We start from the raw sequence: 23,158 nt of genomic DNA on the forward strand, positions 1-23,158 counted from the left end.
CTTTTATCTCTTGCACTTACAAATTCCATACTTTCCTGTCACGCCCCTACATGATGTGAGCAAAAAGCTTAGATTTATCCCATGTGAAATGCCTGCCCCCCCCACCCCACCAACCCACCCACCCACTCTCTCACACACACACACACACACACACACACACACACACACACACACACACACACACACACACACACACACACAAAAACATTGAGTGCACATTGTTGCACTCAATAAACTCGTGTTGTGACTGAAATGTACAATGTGAGCCACTGTGGAAATGAAAGGGCTTTATATGACAGGAACTGTTCATCCTCTCTCTCTCTCTCGCTCTCGCTCTCTCTTTCTCTCTCTCTCTCTCTCTCTCTCTCTCTCTCTCTCTCTCTCTCTCTCTCTCTCTCTCTCTCTAGGGCTTGACATACTTTGTTACATGCTGCTGTGCATCGTGACACGAGAGCTTGTAGATCAGCTATTTTCGGTGAGCAACTAAGTATAAATTTGGCTTTGCTCTCCATCTCTCTCTCTCTCTCTCTCTCTCTCTCTCTATCTCTCTCTATCTCTCTCTCTCTCGCCCTCTCTCTCCATGTGTCAGTGTCAGGTGTGTATATGACACAGTCATGTCAGATGGGAAGTGTTGGGTGACAAAGGGCGTAATAAAGGTAGTCCTGCTGGCAGTAAATTAGGATTTACGCTGCATCTCTCTCTCTCTCTCTCTCTCTCTCTCTTTTGCATGTTGTCCTCCATGTGTGGCAGTGGCTACAGTCACCCATAAACGCCATAAATAGGCAGCAGAGGGACGCCCAGACATCATCATTTGTCAGTGTAATTAGCATTGGGCACAGAATCCCGTTGCTATGGATGCTGTCACGACATGGCTACCTGCTAGCTGACGGGCCATCGAGGACTGCCTGTATCTCTCTCTCTCTCTCTCTCTCTCTCTCTCTCTCTCTCTCTCTCTCTCTCTCTCCCTCTCCCCCCCTCTCTCTCTCTGTCTGTCAACGTCACAGAACAAAGGTGTGGAGACATCTGTCACAACATTCATCTGGCCAGTTAGATTGTGTCTTTGCAGTAAAGCTTGTGTGTGTGTGCGTGTGTGTGTGCGTGCGTGTGTGCTAGTGCGTGTGCGTGAAGGACTGGGTCCAGTGTGCGTGTGCTCGGGTGCATCTAAGGGTGAGGCAGTTGGAAGGGGGAGGTATAGAGAGCAGTCGGAGGGCATGGTGACATTTGTTCATTTGTCATGTGGGCTGAGTGCTGCAGTAATTACTGCCAATGGGCCTCGCTCCTCTGTTTGGAGCTCTGGGCCGGAGAGCAGAGAGAGCTGTCAATGGGAAAACGCACTGGAATGCTTCCATAGTTACTTTACAAAGGGAGAGATTTCTTTTCTGGGCCTCAGTGACAACATCCTGCTGCGTGTGTGTGTGCGTGTGTGTGGTTTGTTGTGTGGTGTGTGTGTGTGTGTGTGTGTGTGTGTGTGTGTGTGTGTCGTATTCAGTATATACATTCCTCTGCATGTGAATTAACCACGTATGCTCTATATACTTTGTTGTACAACAAATGGCGAGCTCTAGTCTGGCATGGCCAGGCTGATATCACTGCGTGGAATCTCTGTGGGGAACCTGCTTTTCCAAGGGGCGAATAAAAAAAAAAGCCTCTGGTGATAAACCCGCCCCATATTTGCGTACTGGGCCATGATTGGTGCCCCACAACTTCAGGGGCAGGTAAATCCAATCACAACCAAGCGGGGCCAGACCAAAGCTGCCGAGGGATTTTTTTTCTTTTCTTTTTTTTGCACTGGCAGATTTGTCTGGTTTCCAGGCTAGACGAGCTCACCGCGCATTGCGACACTCTGTGAGCTTGTAGATCAAAAAAGATAATATATGCCCCAACCCCTGACACACACTGGCTCACACACGGCACACATGTACGTACGCACGCACAGACACACACACAGGATAGGTATGTTCAAGAACAGAGAAAGGCAGCTACAATGTAGAGACAAAAAACTATTTCTTGTTTCAAACAAAGTCTTGGCATACTTCATATTGTTGCTGTTGGGGCAGAAACCTCTTATCTCCAAATTTGAACTATTTATGTTTTTTTCCGTAAATGAATGCCCTACCTTGTCACACTACAGTGTCACCCAAAAGTAGCAAAACTAGCCGATCTACAAGCTCAAAACACGTCGCATCGCGACGCGTTTTCATCTTGTAGATCGGCTAGTTTTGAATTTAGATTTTCACCCGACAGCAACGATATTGTGCTCTATTTTCACAGAACTGTTCTCTCATTCATTCTTTTTCCTCCCACGTTCCTCATGGGGAACAGGATCATGTGGGTGCGCCCACTCCCCCCCCCCCCCCCCCCCCCCGCTGTGGGAAGCACGTGTTTCTTCTTCATTACAGGCTACTGCCCGTGGAGCTTTGTGGTTCTGTGGTTTTACTCAAGTACTGCACTGCAGTACAATTTTGAGGTACTTTTACTTTACTTCGGTCTTTATATTTTTCTGTACTTTATATTTTACTTTATACTGCATTACACCTCCGAGGTACAATTTAACTTTTTTACTCTACTCTAAGTTACTTTGTAGATTTAGATTACTATTACAAAACATGCAGTACATCAACCAATTAAGCCCTGTTTTATAGTTTGTCTAGTTTGCGTCGCAAAGCTATTTTCAAAAAAGGTTTTCACATTTTTGAAAAATGTACTAGTTTTATTTTTCTACTGTAAGGATATTCTGATGCCAATACTTTTGTACTTTTACAACATATCAGAGTAGAGAATAAATACGGCTTGTTGACGTTCAGAGTGCTGCTGCAGAGTGTGCCGGCAGAAAGTCCGAATGCCAAGTCCATTAGATGGGGAGAGGTTCATTTGTCATTTGTTTCTATTGGTGTTGCTCTAACAACCAGGTGTGTTCTTGATGAACAGCCTGACCTTTTCCTCTTCCCCTCCGCTCCACTGCTGCCCTCAGCTTGCCATGTCCAATTTATGGTAGACTTTAATTTACATGCTCTTTGGTCTATAGCACTGATTAATCAGAAACATGTTTGTTTTTGTATCACAAACACACACGCACACACACATGCGCACGCACGCACGCAAAATAAAGTTATATCCTTATATTAAAATTGGCTAATGGGAAGGGTCAGCCATAACCATATACAGTAAGGAGTTCCCAATGCAGCCACGCCCAGCTTCTCCCAAATATGGAGTGTGTTGTCTAACTTCAATGTGTGTGTGTGTATATATATATATATATATATGGGGGTCCAAGGCCATATAGCAGCAGTGGTTCAGGGGGTAGAGCAGTCCCTTGGGAATCGGAAGGTTCCCTGCGGTGGTGTCCATGGGCAAGACACAGGTTGATGCCAGGCATGGTTTCCTCCGCTGTCGGTGTGTGAATGGGTGTGTGAATGGGCGAATGTAATGCACATAGTAAAGAGCTTTAGATAAAAGGTGCTATATATAAATGCACCATTTACTGTGTGTGTGTGTGTGTGTGTGTGTGTGTGTGTGTGTGTGTGTGTGTGTGTGTGTGTGTGTGTGTGTGTGTGTGTGTGTGTGTGTGTGTGTGTGTGTGTGTGTGTGTGTGTGTGTGTGTGTGTGTGTGACCATACTGTTGCATCATTGCTGTGAGGTTGCATCAATAGTGATGATAAATCAAGAGATTTGCATCTCAATCTCTTATGAAATCCCACTCATGAATCCTTTCCAGGAACCTATAATATACTGGGATATGGGTTTGCATCACAGAGAAAGATGCCCACGGGGATGTGCATTATTTTTTACAGTTCCTTTGATAATGATAGAAGAGAGAACCCCACACAGGTTATGGTCTTCACAATATACTGATGTTTTCCGTAAAAACGGAGTGAACAACATGGAGATCCCAGCTGGGGGCGTTCTTTTATTGTAAGCTGGTGAATGGGCAGCAATGTTTTAGCATGGCAGTGATTCGTTTTAAGTTCAAGGACCCCCAGTTTGATATTCAGTAGGTTACGGACTTTAGAAAAAGACAAATATTTATTATTTTCTTAATCTACACTTTAAAATCCTCATTGCTATTTTAACTCGTAGACTGTATAAATCCGTGGTTCTCAACCTTTTCAGGACGTGACCCCCCAAAATAATCATAATTTGAACTGGGGACCCCCCACCCTGACAAGCACTTGGAATTGTAGTACAGTAGAGTTTGACTCTGTTACACAGATAAAATAGCAGATCTACAAGCACACAATGCCTCGCCAGCGAGGCGTTGTGAGCTTGTGGATCGGCTATTTTTGCCTCTTTCTTATATTATTTAACAATTTGGCCAATGTTTGACCAGTTTTATAGTATAATTTGTTGATTACTTTTAATGAAGTATCTGTGTTTTTACTTAAGTAAAACATTTGAGTACTTTTTCCACCACTGAAATGGAGGTTGCTTTGTTTCCAGCTCCAACAATAAATTACCATATAGCATTTTAGTTCGATTAGGAATACATTCTAAGAGTTAAGAAGCCCTGATGGTGAAGATATCTGACATGTCTTTGCATACTCACTTTGTCTTATCATCACACCTCTGGTGATATCGATGAAATGACAGGACATCATATGCTCATGACAAGTATTAATTTGCAATGCACATGTCTGCTGAGCATGACTTGTTGTCGGGCGGTGGCTGTGGCAGTCAAAGTACATTATACAGTATACTGTATTTACATAATATATCGTCAGTGTCGGGTGGAATCCTTGAATGACCGAAAACCATAACTTTTCAGAATAAAAAAAGAACCCTAGTGTAGTTATTATATAGGCACAAGCTCTTGTTAAAACTTTTCATTGGGTACATTTTATAAAAACCCAAACAGGCTTAACTACAGTACTTTCACTTTCACATTTTGTTAACATTTCTGAAAATACACGTTGTGAGCTTGTAGATATTGTCGTGTATTTGGCTGCTTTAGTGTGACATTTATGAAGACACATAACAACTCAAGTTGAAATATGCAGGTACAAGGTTTCTGCCAGTGAAGATATACAGTATCGTGTATTTTAGAGCAGCGGTTCTCAAACGTTTTCATGACATTGAAAAGGCCGTGCACCCCATAAAAAAAATGGTGTAACCCATTTCTTCACCCAGTGTCAATTGCCTAAGCTTGTAATCCTGGGTACTACTCTCCCTCTGCCAGCCTGGGGAGAGCCCCGGACTGAGCTCATGCTTCCTTCAATGCATGAGGAGTGAGCAGGCCGCTTCTTATCACCTGACAGGGGGGAGTTTCCCCGGTAGGACGTAGCGTGTTGAAGGAACACGTTATTCCAACCAGTTCCTATCCCCTCCATCAGGCACCCCAGCTGACCAGGGGGAGGCAGTATAGAGACCAGGATTACTGCATGTTTTTTTGTGAGGGTACCTATCCTAGGGGACACGGGGAGAACATGCAAACTCCACACAGAAAGGCCCCTTCTCCAACCCCACCTAGGGTATGGGCACTGATGACCCACAACGTCCCCGGCGGGAATCGAACCCAGGACCTTCTGCGACCGCGCTACCCACTTAAACCGTCTTTGACCGGTGTCTCCCAGGGCTCTATACTTGGTCTGACACTTTTTTCCCTATACACCAAATCTCTTCGCTGAAAAAAGCACCTCTACAAGCAAGCTCTCATATTTCGGCGAATGTTCGCCTATTAAGACACTCCTCAAAGAACATTGACAAAAAAGGTTTATCCCTAGGACAATATGAGGAAGATGAAGAACCATTCAATAAATAAAATGTTTCTTTAGTAGGTGATAGTTCTTCGTGGAACCATGAAGCCTTTCTAAAGAACCATTTCAACCATTATTTTTCGGTGTGCATAGCTGCCGAGGAGGGCTCGCAGACGAATACAAGGCACACAGCAGCGGTTATGAAACCCATGTTCCTCCCTGCAGGCAGTGTGCTGTGTGTCGTGCTCCTCTGTGACTCAGTCATTCCAGATGAGAGCCGGCAGCAGCAGCAGCAGCAGCAGCAGCACTGCAAAGATTACATGCCCCGTGTTTTTTTCGATCGTGAGACGGGGCAGAAAACCAAGGGGATCAGCATATGAAAAGGTGCTGTAGGCCCGGGCGAATTCACCAGGCACACAGTGCATACAAGAGCCTGGCAATGTAAAGTCATGGAATTATATTAAGGACATGACATCTGAATGGCACGGTAAACGGGCTGGTTGTCTACCCTGGGGTGGGGGTGGGGGGAAACATGCTAAAAGTAGATACATGCCGGTCAAAGTAGGTACATGCTAGGACAATTATTCTAGACGTTTTGCATATCAAACCCAGTTTGATATGCATTAGGCCCCGGAAACCCCATTTGATACCTTTTCCTATCTCTGGGACTCCAAATTTACACTGTAAAATCCTCAGTGCTCAATTGTCTCCGCCAGGCCGAAGGTATGGCGGATAGTATGTTTTACCCTCCGTGTGTGTGTGTGTCTGAGAACACCCAACATTGGTCAAGCTTCACGTGACATCACAATATGTAATATAAATAGGTAAGACAGGATTAATCAGGAACAGTACTTTCTTTTACCACCTCGCCTGGCGGAGACCTGTGCTCCGAGGAGCACATTTTCTAGTTTGTATGTATTTCTAGATCAGTGGTTCTCAAGCCTTTAAATGTCAAGGACCCCGTTTGGTTCCATTTGTACACTCTCCGAGTCACAGACCTGTAAGGGTCCATTTGGAAACCCCCTCAAGGAACCCAGATGGTACCTGGGCCTCACTTTGAGAACCACTGTCCTAGATGTGTTTTTACACACTGGCATCGGATCCGTACTCAGTATCGACCGATAACGCAAGTTATGGATATTGGAATCGGTATCGGGAAAGAATAAATGGTATCGGTACATCCCTACCTGTCACCTGACATTAGGGATGCTGAGAGATATTCTACGGAGGACTTGTGCCTTGAAGAGTAAGGGTTAATGGGAAGCTGTTTGGGATACAGGAGTTACGTAGAGGGATATTTCACTTTTAAACATGTTTGGGGTCATTTTAATGTCTACTCTTTTGTGAGCAACCCAGACAGTTTTTAAGTTGCTTGATTCAGTATTTAGATATTTGATATTCATTTTTATCAGACACGCCCCCTTCCTATACAAACCCTTACAATGGGTTCAAACTACATTTTAATCTATCATGATTAAAATGGAGTTTGAAGTTACAAACTCACAAAAGCCTGAGTAGACGTTAAAATGACCCCAAACATATTTGAAAGTGAAATACCCGACTCACCTCCATCTCATGTCTCGTTGTTTTCTACATTTCCACAATATTTCATTTATACAGTATTATAGCTTATTAATATTTAAGACTTTCCACACTATTTTAGGCATGTCACTCAGTAGAGATTGTATAATCAGATAATCCAGATTTTGTAGAAAAGTTTCAAAAACAAGTAGTAGTGGCAAATCTCTCTCAATGCGTCGCTGTGTCGTGTTTCTTTTAGACCTGCTGTTCTTAACTGGTCAGTGCTTCTTTTTTTCCCTGTTGCTGTTGGTTAGTCATGGCAACAAGTTCCCACCTGATGTTGTGTGGAAGTCCCGACCACTTCAGACCGTATCGAATAAAGACTACCTTGCATAATGTCTTCAGACTAGGACTAAAATCTAAGACGCTCAGATCGCTTTTGCTTCCTATAAGGGTGATGCGATCTCCAAACATGCAACAGCACATAATCCTAGTCTGGCCTTCCAAAATGGGCTTAACATTCTTCCATGACAACGTCCCCGGATTGAATTTCCACAGATCATTGAAGTACTGTTTATAATTGTATCCACCAACTATGTACAGCTCTCCATTGTAGGCAAAGGCTGAATGACTATGGTGTCCTTCTGGAACTAGCTGTGCAGAATACTTCGTCCGCCAGAAGTTGGTCTCTGTGTCAAACATTCTGATGTTATTGTTGTGGTAGTAGTAGTCATCTGTGCCCCCAAATACAAACATCTTTGTCCCGATGATAGTGGCAGAGTGACCCTCTGAAGCAGTTGGTGGAGTGCCTCTGGTATTAGTTAAAGACCAGACCATTGTGGAGGTGTCCCACTTGTACATGTCATTAGTCTGTCTAGTCAGCTTGGTGTGTCCTCCATAAACATACATGACCTTCCCCAAGACACAGGCTGAGTGGCCGGCCCTCGCCTCTGGAACAGTTCCTGAAATCTTGGGCTTGAACCATTTGTGGGTGTCGACATCAAATGCATAAAGCACATTGTAGTATTCATCAACTGAATTGTAGCGTACATCATTGTTGCGTACATCATAAAAAACTGTGGAATTACATCCCCCCCATATGTAGACGGTGTCTTCTATCAACACAGCTGTGTGGCCCCCGCGCATGGAAGGAACTTCTAGGTGATCTTCTCGTCTTCCAGTTGTTACTGGTGGTAACTCCTTCCAGCATAAAGACACAGTGTTGAAGACGTGGACCTCAATCTGATCCGTGTCCTTCTTGTCCCCGTCCCCTCCAAAGGAATACACTTTGTGTTCCACTGCTACAGAAGCATGATAGAATGGCTTTCCTCTTCTTTTATGATGCACCGCAGAGAAAAACATTTCTCACAGAAGGAATACAGATTAAAATACTTTACTGAAGTCCTGCTGTTTAATAAAGTGTTAATCATGCCATCATTTATATTGTTCAGTGGCCCAAACATCACGTAAAGTTTGACCAATCAACAAAGCCGATGGGATGGGTTGGCCAATCAAGGAGGCCGATGCCTGTTGATCTCCCTAATATGGTAAATGGATCACCATGGCGACGGAAGCCAACGGCAGCACTGAACAGCAGACAGTCTGTTCAGAAGTGTTGATGTATATATATGACCCCCTATGCTCTCCCCTATGTCCTAGGTGTAAAAGTGGACAAGGTACCCTTCTGGGTACCTTGCCAGGCCGAAGGCATGGTGGAGAGTATGTTTTACGTCTTGTGTGTGTGTCCGTCTCAGCCAAGCTATCATTGGTCAAGCTTCACGTGACATCACAATATGTAATAGGTAAGACAGGATTAATCAGGAACAGTACTCGCCTGGCGGAGACCTGTGCTCCGAGGAGCACAGGTCTCCGTCTCAGCCAAGCTATCATTGGTCAAGCTTCACGTGACACGTGACAATATGTAATATAAATAGGTAAGACAGGATTAATCAGGAACAGTACTCGCCTGGCGGAGACCTGTGCTCCGAGGAGCACATTTTCTAGTTAACTCTGAGAGTGTACAAATGGAACCAGATGCACCCGTATGGGTCCATCTGGTTCCATCTTTACACTCTCAGAGTTACAGACCCATAAGGGTCCATCTTGACCCCTGGAGGTCCCCGAACCTGGCATTGAGAACCAGTGTGCTGGGACTCTGGTTCTCAAAGTGGGGTGGGACACTGGTTCACCCCCAGCGGTCCTTGAGGGGGTTCCAGGGGGTCCCCAGCAAAATGTTGAACAGTTTAAACACTTAAGGCCTAATTATTTTTTCTTTTTTTTTGCTATTTGAAAAAAGCCGATCTACAAGCTCACAATGGGTCGCGATGCAACGACAAATGTTGACACATCTGGCACAATGTCTTGTCAGATGGGGGTCCAAGGCCAAATCCCAGTGATGGAAGAAGTACTCACATGTTTTACTTAAGTAAAAGTATCAATACTGCAATGTAAATATACTCTGTTACAAGTAAAAGTCATAGTTCATATAATTGTAGTGTAGTAAAAGTACAATATTTTCCTCTGAGATGTAATGGGGTGGAAGTAAAAGTATTGAAAATTGTAAATACTGAAGAAAGTAAAAAATACTAGGTACAAAATTGTATCTAAGTACAGTACTTGAGTACATGTACTTAGTTACTTTACACCACTGCCAAATACATATCAATTTGGCAGTGGTGTGCTTGACATGAAAATCTCTGGGAGCCACTGTGCTATAGGACACAGAAGCCCATGTGTTTCATGCTGAAAAGACTTCATTTCCCCCTCTTTTGTAATGGCCATAATTATTTTAACGCCCAGAAAGTTAATGGCAGCCTTTTGGCAAAAAATATGAATGGTACCAATCTGAGAGAAACTTGTATGGCCCATTAATAGACTCAGTCATTATGGTTCACCAGTGCCTTCTGGTGTGAAGTACATATTATTTCCCCCCAAAATGTGTGATTATAAAAATTAACTTTAATGCCCCAACTTTTAAAACATCCCCTTTTCCCAAATCGTTTCTCGGCGTCTACCCATTAACGTGCATTAGGTTTTGAGGCCAGTAGACATAAAGAGTGCGTCAAAACATAGTGCAAAATGTAATACAAGCAGGTAATAAAAGCATTTAAAAATTACGAATCGTTAAATCCATCCAGGAGACAGGGTAGCAATAATCTGACAGAAACATTTTACAAACTGTGCATTTCAACAGTACAACAGCTCTTTGATGCTGTGTCATACAGAGGTAGGGCGGCCAATGTATTGATATGATATGGATATCATGGATATTAGACTAGATGAGACTAGATATCATGGATATACTATCATTAAGTGGCATAATGTCTTTTCCTGGTTTTATTAAGTTGCAATTTGTAACTTTCATGTCCGATATTTGAACCTGGGTCGTCCGTGTAAGCATAACCGTTGGAACAAGGGGTGCTCTGGGTGCGGCTGCACCCCCACCCCCCCAGGTTCTGCACCCCCCTCATGTAGCCACCCAGGAGGTTGAGAATGAATGAATATTGATGCAAAAGAATGCTAGTCATTTAAATAATGATGGGACTGGAGCGGAGGAATAAAAATAAAATAGGCTATTTTAGATAACAAACATTCTTAAACTTTTTTAATTGTCGCGAATGCACTATCTGTCCCTGACTTGTAAAGTAATTAGCCTTGGGAACCAATGGTTCTCGAGCCGTGTGTGGCCCATATAGAGCGTCGCAGTTCCCGCCCACTTCCTGTTTTTTTTGGTGCCGGAAGAAAAAACTCAATGCATTTTTCCATTGACATTTCCAAAAATATTTATATCTATTAATTTAAGCCTCGAATCAAGCCATCACGAGATGACATGAATCATGACCATAAAACGTTTTTTTCTGTGATTTTTATTTTATTTTATATTTAATTATATGATATACTATATTTAATAAATACCCTTTGTTTTGCCGTTTTCAACAAAAAAAAATCACAGAATCAAACGTTTATGGTCATGATTCATGTCATGTCATGATGGCTTGATTCGAGGCTTAAATTAATAGATATAAATATTTTTGGAAATGTCAATGGAAAAATGCATTGAGTTTTTTCTTCCGGCACCAAAAAAAACAGGAAGTGGGCGGGAACTGCGACGCTCTATAGGACAGGAGCCTATCTCCTGTTTCTGTCCTTGACTGTATATTATGTTCTGATGGGCAACCGTGCGTTATGTTTATGTGATGATATTGCAACATGTGTGCACGATGACACATGACGTCCCCGTTCACGTAAGATCCCCGTCCTGCACTTAATGCTGAATAGCTTTCTGTCATTGACATTCTCTGTAATCTGCTAAGCCTGATTAATTCCTTTTGTCAATTTTGTTTATCAGTCAATCAAAGGTTATGATTTGAAATGTGTCTTGCTTTTCATTGCCTCGTGCCTCCACCAGAGAGAGAGAGAGAGAGAGGGAGAGATTAAGAATAATGTATCATTGCTGCCTGTCCTGTTAAAAAGCCAAAACTAAATCTCTTAGAATAGGACAGCCAAGTAATTCATATGATATTAAAACTTAGATTGCGTTGCTGTCCATAGTACAGTTGGGCATCTATTTTATATTTAAAAACAATGCTGCATGCTTGCACTCCGCACCCCCTCATAAAAACAATGTCCTGAGGTTATGAGTGCAATTTTTCTTACCACTGAACTAATGGAGCATACCTACTTACTCAGGGGAGAAATAGAATTTTGACCTTCAGGCAGTACCACTTGTCAACCAGTAGTGGTCCTATCAGACCTCAGGATCTAAATGTCTCAATAGAAGAGCAGAGAGACCTCATACAACCAGTGCAGTTGTGTTAGTTATACAGTATATTAACATACTTTACCATACAGATAGGTCAAATAGGATTGTATTAACTAAAAAGGAAAAAAATAAATAAAGACAATAGCCAGCCTCCTTCAGTTCTCATATAGCTCTATGGTGTAGATCTGTTTACATTCCCAGGGCATGAATACCGTGTTGTGATTGGCTGAAAAAGACAGCTAGTTCACACAATGGTAGACCCATTCTATAGACACTTTGTGAGGTAGGTAGTTCTTTACCAGGCTTCTCTCTGTGAGATGAGAAAACGCTGGAAACTATAGGTTAAGCCAAAGGACACAAAACATACTGGTGCACAAAGCTTACGTGTGCACATATAGTACATGGAAGCACACGTCATGTGTGTCCACACACACGCACGCATGCACACTGGATGGGGAGCTAGAGAAAATGTGCACAGGTCACAGGTCTCCACCAGGTCAGTTAGGTTATTGTGGGCCAGCAATGTTCAGAATTCACCAATCAGGATGGAATATGAAAGATTGGGCAGATCCGTTTTGATCACTTGACTATGGAAGTAAAAGTTGAATGGCAATCGCTCGCTGCGTTCATGATTTGAGGCATTTTGTTAAAAACGGACACTCCCGCAAACTTTGGAAGCCAATCTTAGCCAATCACATGACTAAAGAGATACTGTGTACCGATTTGCGTGATGTTTGGACAAAAGCTGTAGGAGTAATACAAAAATAAATACAAATAAAATTGGCCTCCTGGTGACGCTATAACAGGCCATTTGTGGCAGAGGTTAATTGACATACAAGGGGGAGAGAGTTATACTTAATTTATACTCAATAGTACGATGGTGTCACACGTTGAAAATAGCAGATCTACAAGCTCACAATGCGTCACATGGCAACTATTTGCAGTGAGCAACACGTTTTACGACGAAATATGAACCAGGTCTAGAGGGAACAACAGAGAGATAAAAATGAACCGCCGAAAATAGGACAAATGCAGATGTACACAACGCTAAGATCTTCTCATCAGAGACAAAAAGAGCTGACTGCAAAGCAATTTTCCAAACCTTCCATGTGCAGAGAGCAAAACCATTTGCATTTCATTTCAATCATATCTTGAAAGCTTTTGCTATTCTAAATTATGCCCATGCTCTCATAAATAATTAAATCATTACACTAATGACTTCAAATACTTCAAAATAGAAGTCATCTTTTTTGTGTTTTGTGAATAATTGGAATGGAGAGTGAATTGTCTGTATAATGTATGTCCCCCCCCTCCCCCACCGCCCCCCCCCAACTCTGTTTGTTTTAATATTTGGGGCAGCCAATAGTAACCTGACTCAGCCAGATGAGGGCGGTATTGAGTTTCTCAATCCACCCTGCATCTGGGATCGCTCAGACAGTAGCGCTACCGCTGCGTGTACGAACCAATCAGCGGCTGCTAGGGAAGGGATCATCCAATCACCTGCCAAGTAGCTTGAAAAAAAGAAACGCCGTCTTGCATCGATTCTGCTACCGGAGTCTCAGATGGTAGTAGGCTGTGAAACAAAATGTGTGTCGCAAGCTTCTTCCATTTGGCGGAGTCAGGTTAAGCCAATAGAGTAGACACTTCAAGAAAAGAGGCATACTGCATTTACACACAAATAACCACTAAACAACAAGAGTAAGACAATAAAGAAGAATATGCCATTTATTCAGTGTGTCTGCCAAGTGTTGTGATGAGATTGATTTACAAATTAATGTTGTTGTTGTTGTTGTTGTTGTATGTATATCATTTAAGCTGCCCTGAGAGCAGCAAATTAACATTGTTGCATCTATATACCTGTAGAAGGCTATAAGCTGCCCTGAGAGCAGCATTGAGAAAGTGCCCTGAGAGCAGCAAATTAACATTGTTGCATTCATATACCTGTAAAAGGCTATAAGCTGACCTGAGACCAGCATTGAGAAACTGCCCTGAGAGCAGCAAATTAACATTGTTGCATACATATACCTTTAGAAAGCTATAAGCTGCCCTGAGACCAGCATTGAGAAAGTGCCCTGAGAGCAGCAAATTAACATTGTTGCATTCATATACCTGTAAAAGGCTATAAGCTGCCCTGAGACCAGCATTGAGAAACTGCCCTGAGAGCAGCAAATTAATATTGTTGCATTCATATACCTGTAAAAGGCTATAAGCTGCCCTGAGACCAGCATTGAGAAACTGCCCTGAGAGCAGCAAATTAATGTTGTTGTATATCATTTAAGCTGCCCTGAGAGCAGCAAATTAAGATTGTTGCATACCTGTAGAAGGCTATAACCTGCCCTGAGACCAGCATTGAGAAAACTGCCCTCAGAGCAGCAAATTAATGTTGTTGTTGATGTTGTTGTATGTTGCACACACTCACACTCACACTCACGGACGGACGAACAGGGTGCAAAACATAGTCTTGGCCAAGGCCTGCCATAATTTGATGACCTGCGGACCGGTAGGCAGCGGTTCCGGTAGGAGACAGAAAGGAGACTCTTTGTGTCTCCTACCGGAACCTGCCAGTCATCAAATTATTGGCTTAGGAATGCAACAAAAACTAAACAAATATCCATGAATTCCAAGTGTCCATGGGGTGACTAATCGATAGGAAAAGAAAGTCAATTTGGGGGTGAATTATCCCTTTAAGCTCACCATCTCTGCTGTATCTATCTATCTATAATTTGGTGTTTCTTAAAAGAAAGCTTATTCGGTGAATTCAAAATTACGACCTGCTCGAGGTCAACTCTGGCTCCTTCAATGTTGAATTAAATTAATTAGTAGTTATTCAGTGATTCAATATCCGTAATTTTCACAAAATCAGAAATATTAGAGTGCACACCCATGCACCCAGTCTCACCACTAAACTTTCAATTCCTGCAGCCTACCAAGAAAAGCAGTGACTGTCTAGACATCATGCTTTTGCTTCTGCCTGGAGCAAAGTAAGTGGTTGCTAACTTGACCGCTCCCTGAGAAGCAGAACATCTATAGCAAAACAACACTCCCTGATAAACACTGTTATCTGAACCCTGTCATCTAGCAAAAAAGTATGCTATCAGGATAACTGCAGTGTTTCCCCTATGGGCCTATACATTTTATTGTGAGAGTGACAGTCGGTGTGAAACCATGGCGTGGCTACTGTCGATGGAACTCACAATCGCCTTCGTTCTTTTCCCATCCGGTTTGCTCAGCAGCGTGCTGTTGTCGGATACCCTGCCCTGGTTGTGACCTACACATTTACAGTACACTTGCTTGAAATTGCTTTATTTTTGACCTCCATTGTAACAGTGGTGAGTTTCCAATATTGTTTTATCTCTGAAAGCCATGCAGGCTACGATAGTGGTCAGAGATAGATGACCTCTTGTCCTCTGTGGGGTGAAGAGAACATCAAAATAAAACAGAAAACGGTCTGCTGCATTGTCCCACAATATGGAGCAGTGTTTGACAAAGTCAAGTCAGCGTATTTCATATAACTTGCTCGCTATTGTTCTTGACCTTGTTGCTAGCTTTTGACAGGTGGTTATTTACCAGCTCCATCATATTACAGGTTCTCTACCAGGAACGTGCACACATAGACATCAAAGGAGGGCCCCTGCCCTTTTAACCGTCTGTAGAAAGTGCCCTCTCCAGACCATGAATGCAAAATGCCCCCTTTCCGTTATTGTACCCGAAGGCAGCATTCAAGAGAATTGCCTTTTCCGAACTCTCATGAACTTAAATGCAGTATTTGCCAGACCCAAGGGGTCGGCCTACATGAGGCTTTGACACATTTCGTCCATACACGGGCATTCAATTATGTCCATCTTGTCCCTTTTTTGACCATATATGGACACATTCTGGGTCTGGCAGAACCAGGTCTCCTGGTCTTGTTTCTGTTGACAGAATTGCCCGGTCTGTGTAGAAATACATGCCATAAGCCGCATCTCCAGTTAAGGCTTAGTTATACTTATTTGAGAGCGGTGTCGCGCACCCGAAAAAAGCCTTTTCATATATTTAAGCCCCTGCCCCTCTAACATTCTCTGCACGTCCCTGTTCTCTACTCAGACTACATTATACATCAACAGGCTTGCAATACAGTGTTGACACACTGCTGTCATCTGTATTTACTTTGTTGTGTTTTGTCTATGTACTTGAGAAATTCTTAGCAGGGAAGATAAAACAACATTGCAGATATTGATATTGAAACAAGATATCCCGGTTGTTAAATTATTCTCTCATCATATTGTATATGTACATTCTTCAACCTGTAAATACATCTTTGCTCATAGCAGAGCACACATGGCTGTCGTTTATGTTTTCTCAACTTGTATTATTATAAGCTGCTATTTTGCCTTGTTTGTTTAATATTATTATGTTGTTAGCACAGTCTGTGGTGCATGAGCTACCAACATGCCAACATTTCACGGCACTACCTGTACTGTATAAGTGAGTTACAAATACAATCTTGGATCTTGGATCTCTCAAGGTAAAGCTAAATCTAATTCGCAATATAGTTCATAGTGTAATAGTTGTATAAGGCCTCTGTGTCATAGAAGTGGCATGTGCACCAATACATGTTAATTGTGTGTGTTAATTTAAAGCCTCACTATGTAAATTTTTTAAATTAATTTGTATTTATTTTGTCCAATATGTATGGTAGAGTATGTTAATTCAATATAACTTATACAATTGGGGTGGTTGTAGTTTTTCTCCCTGCTTTGCTATTGAGATATTTAGATTGTGTCAAAGGTCATGTCTCACCTAGACACAGGATCTGACAAACATTTTGATCTGATTGTCAAGATTCAATTTATCCCCCGAGCAAGCAGGCAGGCTCTATTAGCTCAATGGTAAAAATGTCAGCGCTTGCGCAGGAAACCGGGTTCAAATCCGGGGTAGAAGAGGAAAGGTCCTGGAGGGTCCTGAAAGTGAGTGACAGGTGGGTTTATTTAGAATGCCCTGGCTGCAAAAAACTGTGGCCGCGCACAACCTGAGTTTAACAGAGGCCAACCATGTTTTGTTGTGACCGCGCCCTGAGGGTGTGGTCACGCCCTGAGGGTGTGGTCACGCCGAACTTTAATTCTGCCATAAGCGGTGGATTTTGCTAATGCTTTTCAATGGGAACGGAGTGGTTTGTTACCATTTGCGGATAGGCAGAATTAAAGTTTGTTGTGAATTTATTTTTTGGTCATGTCGATTTTTAAACTTTACATTTTTAAACTTTTCTTTAGTTTATCTCGTTCCCACGAGTTCAGAACTTGATCCCACCATCCCAAGGAGAAAAAGTTGGTATACTATTATGCTGGTGTGTTTCCCTGCAGAAAGACACATCCCTCTGGCTGTATTTTGGTTTTGTTCCACTGTTTATGTTGACATTCATTCACCAACTTTTTATTTTATTTCTGCCACCGAAAAAGTTTTTTTCACCCACATAAAGAACTAATTCACCAACTTTATTTTCTTGCACCCTTGAAAAAAACAACAACACATAATCGGTAATTTTCCAACTGACAAAATATAAACCAACGGCTTTTCAAAATAAACCTAGCCCTAAAAAGAAATCTACCTACTAATGTCCCTTCAGGGGCTCCAGACTTTTCAGACGTAACCTGGTGGCATTTATTACAAAGAGGAAAATGGTTATGTGCCAATGATGGAAGAAGTAAAGTACTCTTTAGTTTTTTACTTAAGTAAAAGTAACAATACAACAATGTCGAAGTGCTCTATTACAAGTAAAAGTCCTGCATTCAAATTATTTTGTTACTTGAGTAAAATACTAATAAATATTGGCGTCAAAATATACTTACAGTACGTAAAAGTACTCATTATGCAGAATGGCCCATTTCACAATCATATTATTGGATTGTAATTAGTAATGCATTAATGTGTTCATCACTTTAATGTTGCAGCTGGTAAAGATGGGGCTGGTTTTAATTACTTTATGTGCTGCTGGGTAACTTAACCTATAATAATACATCATAATGTAGTCATTATATTTTGTATTAATACTCTAAATCTGTAAAGTAACTAGTAACCAAAGCTGTCAAATAATTGTAGTGGTGTAAAAAGTACAATATTTACCTCCCAGATGTAGTTAAGTTGAAGCAAAAAGTATAAAACATATTTATTTCATTTAAAATTCAAGTAAAAGTACCACAAAATTGTACAGTACTTGAGTAAATATACTTTCCACCACTGACATGTGCATTGAGCCTTTATCAGGTTATGAGGTTCCTTTTGGGACACTAATTCCGGTTAAGCTACCATGCCCCCCTTTCTCTCTTGCCAAGGCAGTCAGAGGTTCTGGCACAGTGGTGGATTAGCTGCAGGGCAGTAGCCACGCACGCTCTTCTCCGCGACTCCACTGCCAGGTCCTGGTAGCCCCACACAGAGCGGCCCCCCTTAAAGGGGAGAGAGAGAGAGAGAGAGCGAGCCCAGATCTCTGCCTCTCATGGCCTGGCACAGTGTGAGAGGGACGGGGCTGTAAGACCCAGACAGACCCTGGTCCTCCCATCTTGTCCATCTGCTAATTCAAAGCCCATAAAACCACCATGGCATACAAATGAATGATGAAATGAGTATGAGGCAAACTCCTGGAGTTCACTTCCACATCCCAAAATACACCAAGGTTCAGACAAGTGTTAATATATGAAGAAAAAAGTTAATGACTCTGTACTGCACTGTATGATCTATCTATCGTATCTATCGTATCTATCTATCTATCTATCTATCTATCTATCTATCTATCTATCTATCTATCTACTGTATCTATCTACTGTATGTATCTATCTATCTATCTATCTATCTATCTATCTATCTATCTATCTACTGTATCTATCTACTGTATCTATATATCTATCTATCTATCTATCATTTGGATGAAGTGAGTGTAAAACATAATTTAGATAGCATTTTAAAATTGTATTTTTCACTGTTTGCATATACTGTACAATGAATTGATCTCAGTGAGGTAGGTGTATTACACTGAATAATGACAGAATTAAGACATTCTACACAGTATGCAAATGCTATCCAATCGTATATGTAGGCTTATTAAGTGATATAGGGCATTGTTTTTCAAAGTGGATGCTGCGTCAGTGCGTCACCCTAGAGTGCCGTGGCACCGGTCACGCAGCAGCACAGTGCAGTTTTAGGGTCAATAAGGATCACGATTTGTGCCGTGCACCACCTGCCTGCTTGGAGCAGACCCACTTGATAAGTTACTGTATGCTTGTCAGTTTCACTTTGGTATAAATACCTAAATCTGGAAATGTTTTATTTTTTGTTTAACCCACACCTGACAATGATTAAATGCTTGTATCCAACAAAACTGATTATTGAACGCATAATATAGGTTTTAGGTTTTCTGATTGGCTCATTTATAGCCATAATGTAACCATTTATTAACCTCTTCAACTTGTTGACCAGACTCTCCCAGCGGTCTATCCTTAGCCTACTCCTTATTTTACTCTACACCTCTTTTCATTGAAAATCTAGTACAATCTACAAGCTCACAACCTATAGGGACGATAGGATTCATGTGCTTATGTAGTGTTAAAAACAGGGAGCAGACACGTTCACATATGTGTGGATTTTTCCTACAGTATTATGTGGACTACTTTTCCTTTGTGGGTCTACCATGTATATCGTTACCTGTGAAGTTTTTGCCTTATGCTGACTACTGTGCCTTCTTATGTGGACCTGTCTTTGTGCTGCTACTTTTTGCACCTTACTGTACTGTATGTCTAACCTCATGTACATACCTGCGGCTAAGTGGACCTACCGATGCCTTGCAACTCTTCTGCACCTTATGTCTAACTACTGCTTATGCTGTGTGTATACAGTAGATGTAGGCATCTTTGATTTTCTGTTTGTCTGTTTTCTTTCCTCCTCTCTCTGCCCCTCCTGTTTCTTTCTTTCTAAAGAACGAAATGTTGGAGCTTGCACACAAATGAATTCCACCCACTGATTTACACCTGTAAGCCTGTGATGTGACAATCAAGCTGATTCTGATGGAGAGTCCAGCAAACTTCCCACTCACTTTTGACTTTCATAATCCTGTGTACTTGAAGTATACTCACGAACGCGACAAATGACTGCTGCACCCACCTTGCAGGCATACACTTGGTTTTGCAGTCATTTTGCAGATGTATCCGTCCACTGTTTATGTGGTGAATATCAATTGGGCTTATGAACTGGGCTTTACGCCGAGAGACTGTTCTCATCGGACCAGTGTCGGATGTAATACAGCAACCTTTTCTCTTAAGAAAATGTTATACCATGTTAGCGGTCTGTCTCAGGTGCTGTAGAGTTGTTTTTCTTCCATGACACTGGAAATGATCAGCAGGCTATGCTGTTGTACTGAGCACAGCTGAGCGCACTGCTCTTGAAAGTAATGAAAAGCGGTAATTTTATTTGTTATGATTGAAACCACATGCAACATACCCAGTGATAATAATTCAGCTTAATCCAACTCACCTCGCCGCAGGTAGTCCTGCCACGCTGTTGACTGCGCTTCACGCTTGTTTCCCCAAAACAGGGCCTTTAGTGTTATTGTGTTGAAAGGACATGTTTTAAACGCTTTAACTTGTCTGGTTCTGCCCCATCGGGCTTATCCTTCAGAGAAGCAAACACTTAAATCTTTCTCACTTTATTCGTTTTTCTCACTCTCCTTTTTTTCTCATTTTACTTGTGGACAACCTCCCTCCTGCTCTCCCTCCCGCCACTAAAATGTTCTATCTCTCTTTACCAGTCCAGCCTCACGCCAGTCTCCCTCTCTCACTCACACATGCACACAGAGTCTTCCTCCCTCTTCATCACGCTGGTTCTCTCCCTGCATACAAAGCATTTCGTCTCTGGTCTGCCTCCACCAGCCTCTGGACACAGACAAGCGAGAAGCCGGCGCTTGTGGTGTGTGGAGCTGGACTGAGTTGACACGAGCATCCGTGGGGAGCTGGAACATTCAGGACATGCTCTCCAAAAGCGAGACATTTCACTAGGACTGACAGCGAGCTAGTGGGTGCTGCAAAGTGGATATGACGGCTAGGAAGTGTGAAAGCCTCTTGTGCCTGCAAAAGAGGTGGCTGCTACCTGTCCACAGTATACCAACAAGCCTATACAGGATAATATGCAACATGTCTCCTGAGGCAGTGGAGATCGACTTACTGCATGTGCGAGTCGTGCGACGCGTCGATCGATGGAGATTTGGTACTTTCAACCTCGCTGAAGCATGATTACGCTTTAACCATTTTAAAGATTGTCATACATGATTACAGGTGTAAAAGAGTGGGTGGATTTTTTTTCTTCTCAACATTGCAGTTAGAGGAAGAGTTAGGGAAGATAGGATATAGAGGAAAGGAACACATAACAGGTCAAATAACAGGAAGTTACTGTCAAATCAAACGTACGTAATGTAGCCATGACGTCACAAGTTTTGAGTCCTTTACTGCATGTCTCTCCCCATCTCTCTCTCCCTGTTTCCTGTCCATCTCCACTTTCCACTATAAATAAAGACAGAAAATCCCCCAAAAATATCTTTAAAAAATATATATATTATACAAAGTCCCATATAGATATGGTGCATGATAAAAATAACTATCTATTATTACATTTGGAAAAAGTCAGCCCTTCCGGTGGTGTCACTGATGTCAGTCCCGACGACGTCAACGACGTAATAACAATAACAATAACAATAACGCTAATCTATTGGCTCGCCACCATTAGACACAATGTCACAAAGTAAACAAGCTAATGAAATCAACTAACCTGGCCTTAAGGTGGACTGACTTAAGGTAGACCAGTAATTATTTTCCTACACGGGAGCCCCGTGCAGCGGCTAGACGGGAGGGCCGCGCAGTGGCCCGAACCTCTAGTAAACAACAATGGATAGGTGACACTACGGAAGGCAGAAATGCTTCTCTTACAGGTGGAAAACATATCCAGCATATAAAAAATTGCAGCAGGTATATAATAGGTAATTAAACCCTATATACTTAGCTGTGAGGAGATCCCAGGAGTCTATACTGGGCCCTCCTCCCCTTTTAATCTACACCAAATACGGTATCTTCTCCGGAAATAGCCGATGTATAAAGCACACAATGCCATTATGCCTCACGTTGCAATGTGTTGTGAACTTGTAGATCGACTACTTTCACTGAATGTTCGGCGCACAATAGCGGCACTATGGCTCATGTGGTTAAGTGAAGGATATGCCTTTCATGACAGAAAATCAGCATATTATGCTGGATTTGGTGATAACACTGTATTATGTGCATGGCAATCAATCAATCAATCAATTAATCAGCCATTTAATCATTTCGTTTTTTGTGGGCTTGAGAAATAATCTAATGTTCCCATTGCTAATGAAACCGGCCACGCATGTGACAAGTATTTATAGCCTACGTATATACCCATGGTGGCTAGTGTGATAAGTTCAGTCTTTGTCTTTTCACACATCCCTAAATTGATTTACATGTTAATTAATACATATGGTCCACTGAGACTATGTTGTATTCGCAGCATTATACATTTTAGATATTGACTTATGCATAAGAAATCCATATCTTTGCTCCCTTCTTTATATATCCTGCTCTAGGAAATTTAAGCCAAGCCGGGCAAGCTAATGGGAGTGCATGTGGAAACATTTGCACGTTCACCAGCATGTCACAGTTCTCACCGATAACTGTCGCACCGCCTGGCGAAATAATGGACTGGGCAGACGGAATAAAATAAAGGAAAATAGAATTTGCATTACATGAGGGGGGCATTAAATATTCATCTGGAACAGTTTTATGGAGCCAAACCATGGAGGGTTTTGCCGACTGGGCGAGAGGAGAGGAGGGGATGGAGACTTACAGTAGATGCACTGGCCTCACGCCCATATAATGCGTTTTCATAAAAATCTATTAGGGTGTCCCATTATCCTCCAGAGGTACATGAGATGCCTAAATGAACATTTAAAACATGAGATGCTAAGGTTCAATTGCCCTTGTCCCATTCGTGACGGTGGGGGAATTGTTCTGCAGTACCGTATAAAGCCCACTTCCGCCGCGCACCAGTGCGTGCGCTCACACACACAAGACATTTCTGACTCGGGATAAAGCATGCGTGCACACACACACACACACACACACACACACACACACACACACACACACACACACACACA

Source organism: Gymnoscopelus braueri, assembly GCF_963280865.1.
Source record: "Gymnoscopelus braueri genome assembly, chromosome: 11".
In the NCBI taxonomy this organism is placed as follows: domain Eukaryota; kingdom Metazoa; phylum Chordata; class Actinopteri; order Myctophiformes; family Myctophidae; genus Gymnoscopelus; species Gymnoscopelus braueri.